Source organism: Rhinolophus ferrumequinum, chromosome 6 (genome assembly GCF_004115265.2).
Source record: "Rhinolophus ferrumequinum isolate MPI-CBG mRhiFer1 chromosome 6, mRhiFer1_v1.p, whole genome shotgun sequence".
In the NCBI taxonomy this organism is placed as follows: Eukaryota; Metazoa; Chordata; class Mammalia; order Chiroptera; family Rhinolophidae; genus Rhinolophus; species Rhinolophus ferrumequinum.
Genome location: NC_046289.1, coordinates 67,732,025 through 67,744,524, shown reverse-complemented (window position 1 = coordinate 67,744,524; position 12,500 = coordinate 67,732,025). Strand labels below are relative to the sequence as shown.

At 35.6% G+C, this 12,500-nt stretch overlaps 1 protein-coding gene across 6 annotated transcripts in view; it reads left to right on the top strand.

Moving 5' to 3' along the window:
- CDIN1 (CDAN1 interacting nuclease 1) overlaps window positions 1-12,500 on the top strand; it is a 221,473-nt gene that overhangs the window by 69,605 nt on the left and 139,368 nt on the right. The gene's annotated exons all lie outside the window — the stretch shown is intronic.

The following is a 12,500-nucleotide window of genomic DNA, read 5'->3' as shown; positions in this document are numbered from 1 at the left end:
AGTACATGTAGGATTTTATTTTTTAATTTTTTATCAGGAATTTCTCCTTTGATTTTATTTGAATCTGCAGTTATCAGTGACTGGTGGCCCAGTTACCTTGTGAAGGTTTCATTTGAATGAATTAAGTACTTCCCCTAAAAATTCAATATCATTTCAATAGATGTAGCCTCTAAAGTAACCTGCAGTGATGCTTCATGAGCAAATCACATGATGTCAGAATGGTATGGTTTCGATTTAATCAAGAAAGAGATTAAAGTGGATGTGTGTTATTTTCAACTTCACCGCAGCACCGCCATTTGTCAAAGTCAACCTTCTGATTGCTTTGGACCTACTGCTATCCAGGTCTTGTCAAAATAGTAGTCAGCATAGGCTGAAGCAGGTAGACTGGCCTATATAGAGCAGTATCAAACACAGTAAAACAGAATTCATTGACTTGTGAATTATGAAGTTAATAGGTTGATCATAAATTTTGTAGCCATTAATTTATCTTTATAACACTAGCACATCTTCGGTACATTTTTCTTTTTATTTTGCACCATTTTATACAGTGGAGTTAAATAGTGCTGAATACAATTTTGATGTGTACTGTATATCAGAATTCCTATAATTCCAATGCTAGGATTAAATGTCTTGCATGAATACACTGGAGAAGGACATGAGCATATTTAGAAACATATCAAGGAAAGGGTATTTCAAGAATGTGGCTTCTTGGAAAGGAGGCAAATGTAAATATTGTATGCTTGAATTACACTATGATTATGTATAATCAAATAACTATATTTCGAGGCTTTTTCTCTTATAATTGGTTGGGTTAATGGCTGTTTTACTGTGAGTTGTTATAAAGTCAGGGTTTTTTTTCCCCTTTAAGTAAAATCATGACAGATATTTGATGTTATTTTTAATCATTATACCAGGCTATTGTGAAGCCACCTATTTAACTCTATACTTGCCAGGAGCCTGACTGCCAATCAAAAAAGCTATTGAAATATTCTTTTGGACAAAAAATGATTTCTAAAATCTTTTTGTTTATATGACAAACCGTTATTAGAGGTTTATTATTTGTAAAAAGTAACAGAAAATGTTAAAATTACTGCCAGATTATAGAATTCATTCAATTTGCTGATGATGCTTGGTTGTCTTCCTTTCTTTGTCTTTCTCATCCCCCAACCCCCTTTCTCTCTCTCTCTCTCTCTCTCTCTCTCTCTCTCTCTCTCTCTCTCTCTCTCTCTCTCTCTCTCTCTCTCTCTCTCTCTTTAACGTGAAGAGCTTTAAGATACTGTGGCTTATATTCTGACACTTTCTTCCCCTTCTCAGCAGACCTGGCTGGCCTTTGGCAATGAAATTCAATGCACATGGCTCCGCAGTCAAATCATCAAATTTCCCTGTGTGTATATTAGAGTTTTGTAATGTGTTTCCATTATGAAACAATGCGGGGATAATTGTCTTTGGTAGCAATTAGCTAACAGGTTTGTTCAGTGCTATTGGCAGAGGCATCCATCATCCCCCTCCCTGACCACACTTTTTGTCTCGTGTGGACTATGGAGATCAATAGAATTCTATATAGGGGAAATCACCTCAGCTTTAATGAGCTGCAAGTCTCAGTCAGTCTTGGTTTGTATTTTTAATTTTTTCCTTTTAAAATTAGAAATTGGGGGAAAAATCCGATTCCTTTGGAAGTGGAGCGTACTATGTATGTACTATTACTTTCACTAGATCAATACTCAGTTTTAAATTGTTTTTCTTTCTATAAAAAGGTATAGCTAATAGCATGGGACACATAAGCCATGTGATTTCAGTAATATATACTTTAATAGTATCTACTCTTAAGGAGTACTGTGGGAATTTCTATGGGGTAATTTTTAGAGTATGATGTATAGATTTTGTGCAATGTCTCAGTAGTTAGAAAGAAACTTCATAACAAACAATTTTTGTCGTACCGCCTTTGGTATTATCCCTGGTTAAATAAGTCTTTTAGAATAGTTTTATGTTGACCTGTTTCTTACCATCACAAAAAACTAACATAGTGATAGGATAGGCATTACAGAGACTTGAGTTTCAGAGAGGATAAGTGAATTGGCCATGGGCCTGTAATTATCATACATAAAGCTGACCCCACAGCCCCGATTCCAAATTAAGTCTGTTCAATAGAATTGAGTTATTTTTCTTCCTCCCAAATTAGACAGTATAGGGAAGTGTAGTCACATTGTGCCATTTTCATTTCCTCATGAAATCTGAATGGAATCTGAAGTTGGGACATTCTGAGGGAGAATGGTTAGCGTTTCTGTGGTTTTTTTATGACCTCAAAATAACCCAGTGAGGTTAGTGAGGCCTAGGAGGCCAATTTATATGTTGGGAAACTGAGACTCCAAGAAATTATGAATGGAAGTGGTAGTAAAGGGCATGGTTGTGAATGGCCGTGCTCGAATTCAAGGCTTGCAGCTTCTCATAAAGCTCCTTTTATTGCATGGAAATACTGTCAGAATAGGGCTGCAGATTTTCATGTCATATTACAGACTTGGGCAAACACAGGAGAGGAAGAGCACTTGACTATGATGCCATTAGTTCAAGTGATTGACCCGGCCCGCCTCAGCACTCTTTCGTCCTAGTGTAGGATATGGCCCACAGCATTGTGGTGAGTTATGAGCAGTAGGTATATTACACTTGAGTCTGTTTTCTTAAAAGAGAAAGTCCTTATATTTTGAGCAAACCCTTTAAGTACCAAAATATATTTTTTCCTGTTTTATGTCATGTTCTCTAATTGCGCCAACAGAGAGTGTAACTGGGAAGTGATGACCAGTTACAGACTACTGAGTCGCTGACGAAGCCGGAATTTTACTTCCATGTTTTCTAATCGACCCTGGGATCTCCCCTTCCCATCTGAACTTTTACAAGAAGGCTAGAGATTTTGTGTTTTTTGTGTGTGTTTTTGTTCGGTGCTCCCCAATTCTAGCAAACATCCCACTGCCTGTTAAGTCTCAAGTATTAAATATGTATGTGAGTGAGTGAATGAAGGAATGAGTGTCGCACTAAGAAATGTGACCTTCTACTAAGAATCTTATTATAGATAACTCTGTTAATGAAGATTTTCCGAACTGCAGTAGATGTGAAACTGGAAATATCATTACATGGTAGAAGATTATCTAAACGTTCACAGTTCTTTCATGAAAATCAATCATCTATAACTTGTAAGAGCTCCTATTAATAGAGAAGCTAGTATTATAGCCAAATTATAAATTAAATTAATTATAAATTATAAATATTGACTGTCCTTGAGTTTGAATGTAAGGCAGATTAAAATTTCCGAAGAGCCATTGGGAAATATACCTCTATCCATATTAAAAACTGGTGGTTTTGTTTACGTCCTAAAGATTTTATATAACTTTTTTTTTTCTTTCTTCCATGTATCAGTATATTCTGCCTAGCTTTGGGATAGCCCACTGTGAATACTAATATTCTTTTGAAACGAACAGTACAGTTGAATGAAATTTGCAATGAAGATTAATGTTTTGTAGAATACCAGTTTACTCTATTTTTTTAAGAGTATGTGCTTTACTACCTAACATGTCTGTAATCCCCCGCCAAGAGCAATTATGTTTTATCCAATGGGATTACTCATTTTTGTTCTTATTTTTTGAATGACCTTAACTTCAGTTTTGAAACATACTGATTTGGCGCTTTTGGCAGTGTGCTAAACCATCAGTACATAGCACAATCATCTTTAATACTCTAGATTTAATAGAAGAAAGTGTGAGAAAGCATCCAGTAGGTGTTTGAATCTGATTAGACTTTGAGTAGTCCCTCACTAACAATGCTGGAATATTGATTCCTTTGGAATTCGTGTTTTTTATTCTTCTGCAGTTTGTCAAGAGCTATTTGAGTTGCTGACTGTCCTGAACACTACATTAGGTCATGCAGTAGATGGAAACAGGACTAAAACTCATGGCTTTTCCATCAAAGAAGTCACAGCTTAGTGGGATATGTGAAGCACGTACATAAAAATTATCTTTCCGTACGTGTTTTTGGAGGTAAAACATGCTGGAAGGAGTTGGTGGAAAGATGCATTCTGGTTTGTAGAATTAGAAGTGGCTTAATGGACTGGGATAGTATGGCTGTAGGGGAAAGACAATTTAAGACTGAGAATTGTGTGAACTAAGGAAGGAAAATGGGAAAATATGCAGTCTGCCTAAGAACAGTCCAGAGTCGCTAACCTAAAGCCTATGTGTACAGTCATGGCAGGAATTGAAGTTGGGCAGATTCAGTTATGATCCTATGATAGAAGATACTGAATTCCAGACTTAGGAATTTATATTTAAATTTGAAGGCAGTGGGAAGCCATTGATGGTTCTAAATAGCAGTGCTTTCCAACAACACAGATGTGAAAGGTACCATTTGCCTAGGCGTAACCAAGATTCTATATAATTCCTAGCCCTTTTCTATAATTCCACTCCTTCTCTCACTCAAGAAAGCATATTGGAAAACAGTTGAAGATGAGTAATATTATTTAAAAAGTAGCTAAATCAACTTTCATTTATTTTAAAAAAAGCACAAATTTACTTAGTAATAAATAACTTTCAGTACACTTTATAATGTACCGTGACGCAGAGTTGAGTCTTGTGATAACAGTTAAGGACCAAGGTTAAGGATAATATTGCAACACTATATGGAATGGATTGAAATGAGGAGATACTGAGTCTAGTGAGAAAGAATAATTAATGAGCTATTACATTATTCTTAGAATATTTAAAACAGGTCTGAATTAGGATTTGCAGTGGAAGTGATAGAGAAAATAATGCTTATGGGACATAGCAATTTACTGGATACTAGGGATGAGGAAGTGAGAGGAGGATGAATCTGTTGGGCTCCCAAATTGAGATTCCAGAACACATCTTACAGAATGCTTCTGTAAAGTTGGAAATTTGGAGCTCCTTCTGAAAAGCATGATGTAGATTTGAGTCATCTATACATGGAATGTTCTTTCCAAGACACTTGAAATGCGAGGAGGGACTCCCCATTCTATATGTGAGCCCTCATTTGAGTCTTAATTATTCAAGTAATTAATCCTTAAAGTTTCGGTGCTTGAATTTACATTTGCATGTTACCCTAAATTTTTTTTGCCCCCTAAATGGTAGTAAAGTGGATTTGAGGGACATAATGCATATTCCAGGAGTAAGGGCCTCATTGCGAGGGATTGAATGGATGGAGCATCTCTACTGTAGTACAGAGGGGAATGTTTCCAGCTCTTTGCAAACCTCTCGTGTATTGATTACAAAGTTATTTAATGTCAAATATTACTTCCTTGCACATGGGTGCTTTCAGCCTTTTCTATAGTTTTAAAACATTTTTAAAAGTCTTAATGAGAAGAACTTTTCAAGTTTCTACACCATATTGACGTTTTCCATTTCTTGAAAGCACTGTTGTATCTGTCCCATTCTTTCCTTTGGAGCTTGCTGGTCTAGAGGTAACAATCCAGGTAACATTCCAGGGATAGGAATTTGAGTTTATTTTGGACCTTCTGCTTTTGTTAATAAAAGTTGTATCGATGGGTAGGTTATTTTCTTGTATCTATTTATAGATTTGCTTTTTAGAACTGGAGGAATGAGAAAATGACTTATTTTCACTAGTTTGGAAAAGAAGTACAGAGGCACATTCATTGCATGATAAATATTAACGATAATGATTATACTACTGAAAGCTTTTGTCATTCAAACAGCTCAGAATTGGAAAGTAGATTCCAGCTATGCTTTATATACAGTGTAGTCAGTGGCACGTGATGTACGCTCTATTCTCCATGATCATGGGAACAAACAGAGGATGGTTATTGAAATTAAAAAATAATTGACTTTGACTATTAATGTCGATATCTTATTGAACTTATATATATCCTGCTAACCAGAGAAAACTTTTTACTGAATAATGTGTCTCTTCTTACATTTTTCTCAACAACTTGTGAGTAAAATTTTAAGATATAAAGGCAAACTGATCAGTGAACAGGTTGTTAGAGGTAGAGGGGTACGATGATGAGAGCGTAGTTGGGGAAGGACCGAAGGTATTGCAGGATTAATTCACAACCTAAGAGATGAGAGATCAAGAACTGATGACAAGTTGCTGCTTGATTTTGACAGAAATAATCCCCACCACCCCCACAGGAACTTGTGTCTCAAGAAGGACCTGGAAGTACAAATTGGTTCATATATGTATACTGCTTATATATGCTAAATTTTCTGGTATAGTCCTGATTTCATGTAATTGTTTTGTTTGTTTAAGGAAAATGATTTTAAAAAGCTACCATAAAATTGAATCATCTTAGAACTTAAAACAAATACTTTTATTTGCATAGATTGACCAACATTTTGTTGGTCAGTCTTTCTTATTTTGTAGTCTGATATGAGATATTGATTATTGGCATTTTTTGTCATTCTAGAATATTTATTGTAGAACCACGTTGATTTGTTTTTCTCCTTTAGAAACACAATCACTTATGAGAAACACTTTTTTTGTTTGAGAGAAGTAGCTCATTCGGATGTCAAATTGTATTGCATAGTTTCTCCCTTTTAATTACAGAACTACTTATTTTACATATTTTGAAATCAGGTAAATTTACTGGTGGCAAGGGACAGAATTTTTTGCCTCAGCCTATCAAAATGCCAAGTCATTTCTCTAGTAGTTTTATAATTATGAAGAGGAATATGGAAATTATGGAGTGGAAAATCAAGTGATTTTTCTTCTCCCCAAATGACAAAATGAACTACATTGAGAATTATCATGGCTTGTATCTTCAGGGGCTTTACCAGCTCAGTTGCCACTAAGCCTGGCTGCTTTGCAGTTTCTCTCTTCTACCATCTACTGGTCATTATCTAACGCCATCCATGCCAACCCTTTCTCCCTCCCCCGCACACACACATACACACCTAATAAGAGACTGCACCGTTGTCAGAAAGCTGTTCTTAATTGTTGTGCCTCTTGTGTAGATCTGTGTTGACTCCTGTGCTGTTTTCTCCCATTTAGTTTTAAGCCTTGGATACCAATTTCGGCCTTAATGTTTAGAGTTCCTTTCAGCCTAATACATTCTTTCAACAAAGAACTTCTGAACTTCAAATTTGCTTTTCCGTCTGGAGTCTGAATGCCCCACACTCCCTCATTCCATCAGTAGCTCGTCTCTTGGTTTCCATTGTCCTTCTGCCTCCTCATCCACTGGTTTAGATCACCTTTCAGGTTGGACCCTTCCTTATGTCTTTATTTAATTATAGCTGCTTACGGGAATTCAAGTAAGCTAAAATAATAGTATCTGTGATTTATATAGCATATAGTATATGCCTTAGAAAGCATACTTTCTAAGGGCTTTGCAGACTTGGACATTTAATCCTCAGAACAACTTTATGAGACAAGTGGTATTAATATACCCATTTATGGATGAGGAAACCAAGGCACAAAGATCTTAAGTGACTTGCCCCAGGTCCATCAGTAAGTAAGCACAATATGATTCTAGCCCATGCTTTGACGATTATGCTAAACTGCCTCCTTAGGAAAAAAATTATTTTGTCACACAACTGTATGTTGTGAAATTTGTATAGTTGAATAATTTTCGTGATTCAGAACACTTGTAAATCAACAGTGTAGTTCACAAAAGTTATTGCCCAGATACAAACTCATCAAATTCCTGAGTTTATCCAAAATGAGATTTTATTTTTGTGTAACTCTCAGACTTTTATGTGCTTGTATAATTCATTTACTTATGTCATATAGCACTATATGTCTTTATAAAAAGGAGTCTTAACATATAAGTGTTTAACCTTTACTTCTTAATGATGAGCTTTTAAATTGTTATTGTGCTGACATAATTAGGTGTAATGCCTAAAATGCTTTGTGTGTATAGCTGTAAAAAGAAAGTAATGTGATCTAGGACTGACAGTAAAGCTGTATCTAGGAAAAAATCCTATGGAAGATTGAAATTGAATGTGGTAACTGCAATTATCTAAAAGGAAGTCTATTACCTTATGATAAAACTGTCAAAATAATGATTGGGTACTCCTACAAATTGTACAGAGAATCAATAAAACCAATATTACGTCATGGTTTGAGAATTTAGGAATTCCACGTTCTCCTAATTCATGAAAGGATGCTAATATAGGTAAGACAGAGGTAATTGTGTTTTTAAAATCCTCTTTTGTTTTGTAAGTGACTTTTTTTAGAGTAAATATTTTGCTTGAGAAACTCGATGAACAACATTCTTGGAAAATATGAATAGTATTTATTCATTAGTCAGATAAAATACAGACAACGTGAGCAACTTTCTTTTGCTTTGCAAGGACATATAATGCAACATTTTGACTAGATCTCCTTTGTTGCTGGCAGATAACTTCTGCTTCAAGGGCCCATGCCTTGATCTTTTGGATCATGGTTGATCTGTTATGTCACTGTACCCAAGCTAACCTTTGTATTTTTATAGGGATTACCAAATTCTTCTTGCGAAAACTAAATATTGTAGGTAGGTAAATTTATCTCTTCACTAAGCCACCTAACCTCCAAGTTCTCGTGTCTATCTTTCAGTCTAAGAAGACAGGTAACTAATACAGAATGATTTTGGGTGGACTGTGTTCTTTGTCTTGGTTCATCCCCTGGTCCCACATCTATAAGTATTAGTCGACTTGAATTACATTATTTTGTTGATAATGTATCTACCATTTACTTATGACTCTAGGATTGAGAGGATATTAAGGAATTTTGCAGATAACACGCAAAACATTTTAATAGAACTTTATTGTTTAAAAACGTTTTGATATGTTTTATTTGACCTATACAACAAATCCTTTTTAATTTATTTTTTAACTTTGAATTATAGTTGGTATATAATATTATATTAGTGTCAGGTGTGCATCATACTGTTAAAACATTTATATACCTTACAAAGTGATCACTACCATAAGTCTAGTAACTACAGTATCTGTCACCATGCATAGTTATTACGATATTATTGATTCTATTCACTATGCTGTACATTACATCCCTGTGACTTATAACTGAAAGTTTGTGCTTCTTAATCCCCTTCCCTTTTTCCTCCCATACTTACACAATAACTCTTTAAGATAGATAAGGCAAATGTTACTTTCCAGTTTTATACATTATAAACAGAACTTCAGGATAAATGACCAGCCTAGTCACACAGTTGGAAAGGGCAAACCTGGAACTTGAACTCAGATCACCCATGACTACCTGCTCTTCTGCTTACCCTTATTATGTGCCTGAAATGAACAAAGGAATGAACACAAGCAATGAGTGAGCAAAGAGACCTAGGCCTTCTGATTTCAAAGTCTTCTTTCCATTATTTAATGAACAACATTGTTTAGATAATGTCCAAGTGCTTAAACTCTCTTAATGTCAGAAGGTTGTCTCCTTTCTACTTAAATCTCATCTCTTACAGTTTCTATGTATTTTTACTTGCTGAGTTGGAATCCCAGTTTGATCCTATACTACCTTGTTTCCCCGAAAATAAGACCTAGCCGGACAATCAGCTCTAATAATACCTGGTCTTATATTAATTTTTGCTCCAAAAGATGCATTAGAGCTGATTGTCTGGCTAGGTCTTATTTTCAGGGAAATACAGTAGCTTTCACCTTGGGTAACTTCTTCACAAACCATAGTTTGCTCTTCTTTAAAATTGGATAACAACATCTACTTTTCAGTGTTACATAGATTAAAGATGATTTTGTAAAGTACCTAGCATGCTGCTTGGTACTCAAATGATAGTGATTTTTAGTGATGGGTTGTAGTATTCCAATAAATAGTTACTTGAAACATGTGAAAGACTTAATTTACCCTTCATTTTCTTTAATTTCAAATTTTCTGAAAATCTTGAATTTCGAATTCTTTGATAATTTTGGAAATCCTGAAACCTCTTGAAATACTTTTATGATGCTCTGAATGGGGAGAAATTAATTATGGTCTTATCAAAGCTACATAGAATGGGAGGATGGACGCAATGTCCTGAATTCTTCTATTAATTTATTTTATCTCATAATAACAAAACAACAGCATGTGTTTGTCTACATATAGATAGATAGATAGATAGATAGATAGATAGATAGATAGATAGATAGATAGATAGATAGGTATATGCTATGGAAACTTACAACTTTTTTTGTTTTTTGCTACAATTACTCATAATTATATCTTACACTTCAGGAATTCTTTTAGCCAACACTCTTCCAAAAGCAACAGGAGTTGTTTTTCTGTATGGTTAACAGAGGGATTAAATTTCTCATGATGTCATGTCTGGGTGCAGCAAGTCCGCTAGAAAGTTTTTACATTTTTAAATAAAATTTTTATTGGGATAATTTTAGGTTTACAGAAAAGGTGCAAAAATAATGCAGAGTTCTTCCTATACCTGTCAGTCAATTTTAGTTGCCCCTAATGTTATAATTTTATATTACTGTGGTACATTTGTCAACACTAAGACAAATAATTATCAAGTAATTGGTATATTATTATTAACCAACCTCCTGACTTTATATGAATTTCACCACTTTTTCCATTAATGATCTTTTTCAGGTCCAGGATCCAATCCAAAATCTCACATTGCATTTAAGGTCATGTTTTCTAAGTCTCCTCTGGTGTGTGACAGTTACTCAGTCTTGCCTTGTTTTTGATGAGTGATGGTTTTGAGAAATATTGATCAGGTATTCTGTATAAGGTATCTCGATTTGGGTTTATCTGATATTTTTCTTACAATTAGGCCAGCATTTTACGTTTTGGAAAAGAATTCCACAGAGGTGAAGTTTCCTTATCATCATATCATATCAGGGGGTCCATGATATTAACATACTCTGTTCTTTGGAAGCAAGTCACTAAATCTAGCCCACACTCTAACTGGGGAGAAAGATTAAGCTCCACCTCCTGGAAGGAGGAGTATCTAGATATATTATTTGGACTTCTATAAGGAACTATTGTCTCTTCTATTTATCCATTTATTCAATCATTTATGTATGTATATATGTATATATTTATATATACATATATATGAGGTATGATCAAAAGATACAGTGAATATTTAAATAAAACATTTATTACAGTAAAAGACATGTTACCATTAATCCCCCTCAAAAATACCCCTCCTCGCTTCAAACACACTTATCCCATCGTTCTTGACACTTTCTGAAGCAGTTCTGGAAGTCCTCTTTCATGAGTGTCTTTACTTCATCTTTCATCATGACAATGCTCTGTGTCACATATCGCTTCTGGTACAGCAATTTCTGTCAAATGAAAACATTACGGTGTGTCCTCATCCACCTTATTCACTGGATCTGGCACCGTGCGATCTCTGGCCCTTCCCCAAAGTCAAAACGTCCATGAAAGGTAAATGTTTTGAATCTATTCAGGACATCAAAGCAGCCACAACAGCGCAACTAAAGACACTCATGAAAGAGGACTTCCAGAACTGCATCAGAAAGTGGCAAGAACAATGGAATAAGTGTGTTTGAAGTGAGGGGGAGTGTGTTTTATTTTTAAGATTTAATTCCTTTTTTTTTATGTTCTTTCCTTTGTTGTAGCCGTAGGTTAATTTCCAGAAAGATTAATGAGTTGGCTTTTTTTTTTTAATTGGGGGAGGGGAACAGGATTTTATTGGGGAACAGTGTGTACTTCCAGGACTTTTTTCCAAGTCAAGTTGTTGTCCTTTCAGTCTTAGTTGTGGAGGGCTCACCTCAGCTCCAGGTCCAGTTGCCGTTGCTAGTTGCAGGGGGCGCAGCCCACCATCCCTTGCGAGACTCGAGGAATTGAACTGGCAACCTTGTGGTTGAGAGGACGCGCTCCAACCAACTGAGCCATCTGGAAGCTCAGTGGCAGCTCAGCTCAAGGTGCTGTGTTCAATCTTAGTTGCAGGGGGCGCTGCCCACCATCCCTTGGGGGACTCGAGTTATTGAACTGGCAACCTTGTGGTTGAGAGCCCACTGGCCCATGTGGGAATCAAACCGGCAGCCTTCAGAGTTAGGAGCACGGAGCTCTAACCGCCCGAGCCACCGGGCTGGCTTGAGGGGGAGTATTTTGAGGGGGATTAATGGCAATGTGTCTTTTACTGTAATAAATTTTTTTATTTAAACATTCACCATATTTTTTATCACACCTCGTATACACACACACACACACACACATATATATATTTATATATATGGACTTGTACATATTTATTTTATACTTGGCTTATAATTTCACTAGACACCATTTATTTAGATTCAGGAGTTAAATTTGTGATACCCCTTCTATTCTTTTAATTCCACCTTCCGCTTTTCTCCTCCCTCTGTTACCCATAAACTGAGCAGTCATATATCCTTGTCTGTCATTCATCTTGATGATGAAATTATTTAACATCAGTCCCAAGTAAAGCCCTCTGCAGTATGGCTGATAAATTCTCTTTGGTTACATACTCTTCTTCATAAAAAGAGGCCTATCAGTGCTGTAATGTGTCAAAAATAAATTTTCTCAGTCTGATCTATATTTCCACAAATCTG